Source organism: Mustela lutreola, chromosome 10 (genome assembly GCF_030435805.1).
Source record: "Mustela lutreola isolate mMusLut2 chromosome 10, mMusLut2.pri, whole genome shotgun sequence".
Lineage (NCBI taxonomy): Eukaryota > Metazoa > Chordata > Mammalia > Carnivora > Mustelidae > Mustela > Mustela lutreola.
Genome location: NC_081299.1, coordinates 84,932,119 through 84,940,600, shown reverse-complemented (window position 1 = coordinate 84,940,600; position 8,482 = coordinate 84,932,119). Strand labels below are relative to the sequence as shown.

At 39.2% G+C, this 8,482-nt stretch overlaps 1 long non-coding RNA gene across 1 annotated transcript; it reads left to right on the top strand.

Annotated features, from left to right (window-relative positions):
- The first annotated feature begins 1,092 nt into the window (after positions 1–1,092).
- LOC131810184 (uncharacterized) lies at positions 1,093–7,040 on the top strand. The gene is made up of 3 exons (XR_009345462.1): positions 1,093–4,436; positions 5,202–5,340; positions 6,055–7,040. It is a non-coding gene; the product is annotated as an uncharacterized LOC131810184 (long non-coding RNA).
- Positions 7,041–8,482: the final 1,442 nt, after the last annotated feature.

The window sequence follows — 8,482 nt, the reverse complement described above, 5'->3', positions numbered from 1 at the left end:
GAAAGAATTCTAAGAGCAAGAAATTACGCCTTGAAAAGAGTTAGGAAATAACTGTTCAAAGCTTTTTACCAGTATATTTTTCACAACGATCTGTAATTTTGAAAGATGACTACAGTCGAGTGACCTTTTTGTAGACTGGAGAATTGAAATAGTCCAGCCCCTCTGTTTAATAGATCACCAAGCTCATCAGTATGTTGAGGAATGACAAAATTATCCCATGCCCAAAAGTAATTAGGTGATTTTTGTAGTGAAGCCCAAATTAAAATTTAGCTATAATTTTCATGAAATTCATTGGTTGATGTAGTATTGTCCCTTTCATTGCTGAAGCCAGTAAGCTGTAAGAATATGATAATGCAATATTGAGAAGGAATTTTGATTCTATTCACTTCTTTATTTGGCTGCCTAATGATTCTGTAAAAGAAGATAATAGAAGTGGATACCTCATTTTATGCATTTCGAAAAGTACTTGATAATGTACTTCAAAAATATATTAAATACATTTTAAATGCACTTTGGAAAATATTTATTTATAAGACTCTTAATATTTTGTAAATTAAATATTTCAGACTCATGCTTACTATATTTGTAAGTTCAAGTCTTTTCTATTTCTTAAACTTAAATTTGGACATATCTGCCTCTTGAAGTGAGGGTAGATGGGAAGGAAATATTAGGTAAAAGAAAGATAAGAAGATGGCTAACGGGGGAAGAAAGTAAGACCCTATCTGGAAGCAGAATTCTTCATTGTAGGTGTTTGGGAAAAAGGAAAAGCAGAACTCACAATGCACCTGATGAAGGTGAGCAATCTTTAAGAAAGAGAGCAAACAACACTGTTAAGACAAAACCTTTTCTGTTGTGTACTAGGGAGTGTGAGATTACTGTGTCTATCTGGTGAGTCAGGTTTATCAGGGACTATCCTTGTAGGTGTAAGCAAAACAAGCCCACTTGTAATACACAATTAACATCTCCCTTCTACTGCCACAACCAGTCATGAATGATCCAATTTTGAGTAACAGTGTTTATCTTGAAAGAGCTCACAACACTTCACAGACACTTTCTCTCTTTCTTTAGATCTCTCATGCTTCCAGACAAGCCCACACTGCATCTCCACCTCCTCAGCTCACAAGGAAGTTGTGGACGGACAGACTCAGTGTACGAAGCTGCCCAGCCCTGCCAAATGCTGGGTTTGGAGCTAGCAGGAGGTGCTTTTGGGTGTTCTGTTGGGATCTCCCTCATCATTTTTTCATAGCCTCTCTGAATTTGCTCTTGCCACCTGCCCAGGTCTATGGTAAAATGCACACTTGGAAAGGTTGCAGTCAGCTCTACTTCTAAGATCAGCGAGCATGTGATACGCTTCCCCATCCTCCTTGGTCCCCTTCCTGCTCTCATTGCCTCCCTGCAAGGCGGCGAGAATGTCTACTTCACTGGAAGAAATCTTAAAGCCCAGAGAGTATTTGCTGCATCTTCTGATCATTCAATAACTGTCAAAGAAGAACTGGAGTTTCCTCTGTCCTCCTCACAACTCCTAAATGCGGAATCACTTCTCCTTATCATAGGTGATCAACTTTCAGTAAAGAGCAGATACTATTTTTTTGAAGAGGCTAAGAAAGCATGAAATACTGACATGAACAAAGTTCCGAAGTCTAATTAGTTGAGTTATAACCCAGCCCTTGCTGGCTGATTGGCTTTGTCCTGTAGTTGCCTAATGTATAAAGTAAGATGATGAAGCCTAGCTCGTGGGAGAGCATTGCAAGAATGATGAATAGTGGAAGTGTTCTGTAGGCCACAAAGATTCACAAAATTGTTATAGTTACTTGGATTTTTTATTTTAAGGATGCATGCTTTCATAAAAATCCAGAAAATTTAGCAATTTCTCGTAAAATTAGATGGCGGGAAAGTTGAGCACTTTATACCATTTGACTTTGGAGCAGGCAAAGGCAGAAGGAAAATGGAAAAAAATTCTGATTCGCCCTACTATGTCTTTTAGGTGATTGCAGGGGGCACCATCAAAAGTTTACACTATAGAAAAACGCTAGTTTACTAGCAGCTTCTGTTTCTCTTGCTGCACCTTATTCTAGCATGGATCTGAGGAAGTTAAAAGCAGTGATAACATTAAAGGTCAGATGAATTATTACTATAGTGTTCAGGCCAAATTTCTGATAGAGTTTTCCAAAAATGTATAAAGAATCATTCTTAAGAGCCTGTCTCAATGAATTGTTCTTTATTTGCCATGCGGAACTTTGTAAATATTTAACTTCCTTCAGAGGTTGGAATGTACAAATATGATTTATTATTTCTAATGATTGGAAAGAGGCTTGGTATCTGCAAACAAAAGGTATGAGTTGAAAGAGAATGCATAATACAATGCATTTCTTTATTAGTGCAGAACACATTCTTTATAAGCTGGCAGAACAGCATCTGAAAAGAAAAAGTGAGTGATTCTCAAGACGATTTGTCCCTTAGTAAGCTCAAGAGGTGGTATTTAAAGTAGAAATAACTTTTCATTGAGTGCTTATTATGTGCAAGGCTCTATTCGGAGTAACCGCTTTATGTGCATGTTCTGCCGTCTGCCACAGAACACAGACTAACAGAGGATGCAAACTGGATTGTGTTGGAAATGTCACTTACCTATCTTGGTATGTTATCATGTCAATTATTTCTCATTATTTTAATGATAATTCCAAAGATCCTTGAAAAAGAAAAAGAGAGAGATGGACACACAGATAAGAGAGAGAGAAGGATTAGAGGGGGCAGACACCGAGAGACAAGAAGGAGGAGGAGGAGGTGGAGTGGGGGAAAGAGCGAGAAGATGGAGGAGATTGAGACAGATTAGTTGTGAGATTCAGGACTTTGTGGGGAAACATGACTCATGACACATAACAAAAACACAACTTCATTATTGTCTCCCTCAGGTTTATTTCAGACATTCAATGAGCATAATTATCTCTTGCTGGTGAATCAGAACTTGGGTAGGTTCCATTAACTTTTCTGCTCTTATTAACATATCCTACCAACTCTTAAGAAACAAACCAAGTCTCAGTAAATAAATCAGAGTTGCCAAGTCTAAGATGTTAATACACAATGAGCTTGATTCAATATCAGATGTTTTCCCCCTTTTCCAACTCAGGCTTTCTTCTAGTTGACAGACATGATGGAAGAGACATTGTTGGCTTCTCTCTTCCTATGCTTCGTGCTTTCCTCCTCTTTAACACTTTTCTCATTCCAGTTTTTGAGCTTGTTCTTGACCCTATTAAGGTTTGGGAAGGCAGGTGGAAGAGGACAGAAAAGATCATAAACTGGCTCTTCTGGGCTGAGTACTTTTCAAATGTGATTCTCTCTCTGCTGGGCATTTTTGTGGGTTCCTCTGAGCTTCTCATTCATGGAGACCTCTCACATTTAGATTTGTTGACCCTCTCAGAGCTATCTCTACAGTGCATGTTCACTTCAACTCCCTTCAAGTGTCTTTTAGCTTCTTGTTCCTGGAATTTCTTTTCTTGTCCAGGTGTCCCTACCTTGCTGGGCCCACTCTGATGCCATGGTAGCTCTGTCTACCGAGGGACTTGACTCTTATCCACCAGAAACATTCATACATCCCTTATCCCACAAAAGTTTGAGACAAGAGCTCCACGTCAGCAGGGCCACCCTGCCACAGGTCATTCTGTCTGAGGATTGAGTCAAGTTTCAGTCTTCTGTGCCTATCAGTCGCAAGGGAAAATCTAGTTGTGAAGAAGGTGCCATGGGAAGTCCATTTACTCTGCTGGAGAGACATGAGGCAGACACTTCTCTATCCTGAATAGGTGGGAGAAAGCTCAAAGCATAACTTCCTCTGAAGAAGTCTCCTTCCAAATATTTTCCCACTTTCATTCTCTCTCTCCCTTTATCCTTTTTATATTTTCAAGGTGAGTGAGGTGGATCTATAACTTGGGAAACTACTGTAACTTCTCGATAGGGAGAAACTCTGCATATGGTGAGCTGTCTCACCCTGTTTGGCATCTGATACAGATCATACTTATGGCTCAGTAGAAATCAAGTCAGGAGTAGTCCTCCTCTAACTATGTTAGTAATGACCTGCTTTGCAGTTCAAATAAGCGTGACAAGGAAATAATCAAATTAAGTAATTCTAATGGTTTTATTAATTATAATCTCAGAGTCTAATATGATTCTAGATACAAAAAAGTACCTAACAAATGTTTGTTTGCAGAAGACAAAAAGAGGAAAGGCAGACAAGTCACCTGTTATAATCTGATAAATGTACCCATATGCCAATGCCCTGCTTTCCCCCCTTTAGCTTCTGCCAGCTTTGCCCTTGATCTTGCTCTTAGTCCCAATGGTCATGTTTACTCTGCTTGTAAATGCTGTCTTTCCTTTGACTAACTGAAGCTCTGAATTTGGTCATCTATCTCTGCAAGTTCACATTTGCTATAAAACCTGGTTTTGGGGTAAGTTTTCACTACTTTGATGATGAATCTTGACTTATTTTATTTTTTAAAAATATATTTTTTTTAAGATTTTATTTATTTATTTGACAGACAGAGATGACAAGTAGGCAGAGAGGCAGGCAGAGAGGAGGAAGCAAGCTCCCCGCTGAGCAGAGAGCCCGAAGCGGGGCTTGATCCTAGAGATCCAAGAGATCATGATCTGAGCCGAAGGCAGAGGCTTCAACCCACTGAGCCACCCAGGCACCCCTAAAAATATTTTTATGTATTTATTTGACAGAGAGGTAGAGAGGGAGCACAAGTAGGCAGAGTGGCAGGCATAGGGGGAGGGAGAAGCAGGCTCCCCGCTGAGCAGGGAACCTGATGCGGGGCTCTATCCCAGGACCCTGGGATCATGACCTGAGCCTTAGGCAGATGCTTACCTGACTGAGCCACCCAAGTGTCCTTACCTATTTTATTTTTTATTAACTTACCAATTATTGAGAATCTACTATAAGTCAAGCATTAGGTAGGCACTGAGAATACAAAACTTAAAAGGATATAGTCTTCATATATTAACACAATAACTGATGTACATACAGTCACTAAGTGCTTTAGGGGAATTATGTCATTTAATACTTATAACAACCATGAGCTAGATGTTGTTATTCTCATTTCCATTTTACAGATGACAAAACAAAACACAAGAAGGCTAAATAAATTGTTCAGGCTCCCCTAAGAGTAGGATGAGTCTGGAAGTCTCATTTTTTTTTTTTTTTTCCCAAGCAGGCTCCTAAATCCAGCATGCAGCCCACCATGGGGCTTGAACTCATGACTCCGAGATCAAGACCTGAGCTATGATCAAGGGTCAGACACTTAACCACCTGAGCCATCCAAAAATGTGGTAGTCTTATTTTTAACCAATATGGTATGCAACTTCCTTCATCTACTTGGTTCTGCCTGATGTATTGAATAACTTCTGTCTGCTTCTGCTGTTGAGTTAGTGCATTAGTACTGTGGTAGGAGTTGGGGCTGGTGATGGTAATGAAGCTTCTTTTTTTTTTTTTTTTTTTTAAGATTTTGTTTATTTATTTATTTGACAGACAGAGATCACAAGTAGGCAGAGAGGCAGGCAGAGAGAGAGGAGGAAGCGGGCTCCCTGCCGAGCAGAGAGCCCGATGTGGGGCTGGATCCCAGGACTCTGGGATCATGACCTGAGCTGAAGGCAGAGGCTTTAACCCACTGGGCCACCCAGGCGCCCCGGTAATGAAGCTTCTAATGAAATTATAGAGGTGCAATATTGTGTGGGATAAAGAACATTGGTTAAAGTCATGGCTTCAATATTTAGCTGTGTGTGCTTTTTCATATTATAAGAAAGGCATAAGCCTTAATTTTCTAACCTGTAAAATAAGGATAATAATGATACCCACTAAAGATTGTAGGGAAGGTGAAATAGAATTTAACAAAATATGTGACACTCAGGAAGCATTCAATAATTTATAGCTATTATTTTTTTGAACTAAATATATTTTAAGATATAATACACTGAAAATATTCAAGTTTGAGCTTCTTTCTGGAAAGACCAAGGTTTTGCTCTTTGTAGGACATTTGAAATGAGAAACTTTTGTTATTTCTATTTTAGAGAAGAAGAAAATGATGTGAAAAAACTGCCAGAAACCTGATAAGACTGTCTAAGAATTTGGTCTTTAGAAACAAGATTTCTTGCCTCTCTGTTCATTCTCTGTTTGTGTGAAAAACAAGATTTCAACCTTTTGTTTCTTCTCCCCAAAATGTTTTTTACCTTGAATTCCATACCACTAGAAGACCTGTGTAATTCATGCATTTTCTACCTAGTCTGTGATTTTACAATGGTAAGACTGCTGCATAGTGAGGCCCCTCCCATGTTGGGGACTACAGGCACAATGGTGAAGGGTAATGGGCTCTGCAAACATGCACAAGACATGCATGGGGTGCGAAGGGGAGCTCACAGAGGTAGACATTCTTTAAATTCCTAAAAGACAGTAAGGTAGTTAGTGAACGACACACCCTGTTTCAGCTATGAGTAAAAATAAAAAGGCCTGTGTTAGACACTGAGGTTCTATATGGAGCTGGGTTTGGCTGTAGGTGATGCTAAGATAGTTTAGCATTTGATCTTTGGATAAAAATTGGCTAAGTAGAAGATTATGTCATCAAAATGAATGGAATGCTTTGTGACATTGGAGGACACGTAAAATATGCAAACTCATTCTCACAAAAGGAAATAAAGCACATTCCATCTCTCTGAGGTTACACGAACCCCAAAAAGAAACATAGATTTGAATTTAAAATTATTTTCTTTAAATTTAAGTCTTTTGTAGGCACAGGTTTTAACTTCAGAAAGAAAAAATTATCCTCTAAAACATGAGGCAGGGGCACCTGGGTTAAACCTCTGCCTTCAGCTCAGTGGGTTAAACCTCTGCCTTCAGCTCAGGTCATGATCCCAGGTCCTGGGATTGAGTCCCGAATTCCTGGGCTCTCTGCTCCATGGGGAGCCTGCTTCCCTTCCTCTCTCTCTGCCTGCCTCTCTGCCTACTTGTGATCTCTGTCTGTCAAATAAATTTAAAAAAAATTAATAAAATCTTTAACAAAACAAAACAAAACAAAACATGAAGCAAAGCTTAATTTCTTAAATCTCTACTGTTCTCCTTAGTTTATTTAAAAGGTCCATAGGGAGTAAATCCTCAGGCATGAATATGTCCTTTAGCAGAATGTCATAGTTTCTATTAATGAGTTTCCCAGAAAGCCCACAGCATCTCAGGATATTCTTGAGAAAGCACAGTGGAGAGATGTCTCTTCAGTCTTGTCCTCTATAGGTGAATAAGAAAAAATTCAGTGAGGGGAGAACTTTTCCATTTATCTCTACATAAGAAGGTAGTGAAGGAATCAGAGAGAAAGAGGATAGGCAGCCTCAGAGAATGGAAATAAAAGGGAAGCCCTCAGAGCAAACCACTTAACAGCTTCTCTGTGGCCCCAGTGTGAAACCACATGCAGATCTATTCTCAAGCAAATGAAGTAATTTTCCACACTAGTTTTAAAAAAAAGAGCTGGGTTCATCCCTCAGACTACACTGCAGTTTTCAGGAAGGTCCAAACTGTCCATTTTGACTATCATATTGATAACATCTAGCTTAGGGTCTGGCTGATCAGAGATGAACTATAATATTTGTTAAATGCATAAATATGAGCAATCAAATTTCTCCCTCTTTATGTTACTTTTGGTATAAGAAGCTAAAGTATTTTGAATTTAAATACAAATGTGCTTCTTTTAGTTTAGGGCAGACCCTGCAATCTATTCATTTTACAATTGTTGAGCCTTATAGACCACTTTAGCAAAAACATTCCTTAGAACGTTTATCTAAACAATAACAGTCTTTATTGTAACCAATTAATCTGAAAAACATTTTAACTAATTTAAGTAGAGATAATTTCGTATTAGCATGTGTGTGAAAGGATGTAGGCCTGCTGGATCTGAATGTTCCTTGTGGGGAGCCTCACCTGCTGGGGCTGATTAGATAAGGCCAGTTGAAGCAGGATTACAAAGATTGTATTGGTCTATTCAGGCTGCCATAACAGAATACCATAGGCAGGATGACTTAAACAAGAGAAGTGTATTTTATCACAGTTGAGCAGGCCAGAAGTCCAAGATCAGGACGTTGGCTTGGTTGGATTTCAGTGAGAGCTCTTTCTGGTTTGCGGATGGCACCTTCTTGCAATATCCTCACAGAGCAGAGCAGAGCAAGCTCTTTGGTATCTCCTCTTACAAGGGCACTAATCTCATCATAAAGGTCCCATCCTTATGACCTCATCTGAACCTAATTATCTTGCAAAGGTTCCATCTCCAAATAGCATCACATTGGGGGTTAGGACTTCAATAAAGGCATTTTGGCAGGATGTAACTCAGTCTGTGGCATTTATGTTGAGTTGTTTGGACTTACTTTTAAGCCACTGAGCAACAGAGTAAGATCAAAGTCTATGTTTCAGGAGGATAATCCGGAGAAAGAAGGATTGAAGAATTGTTATGACTAGTGATGT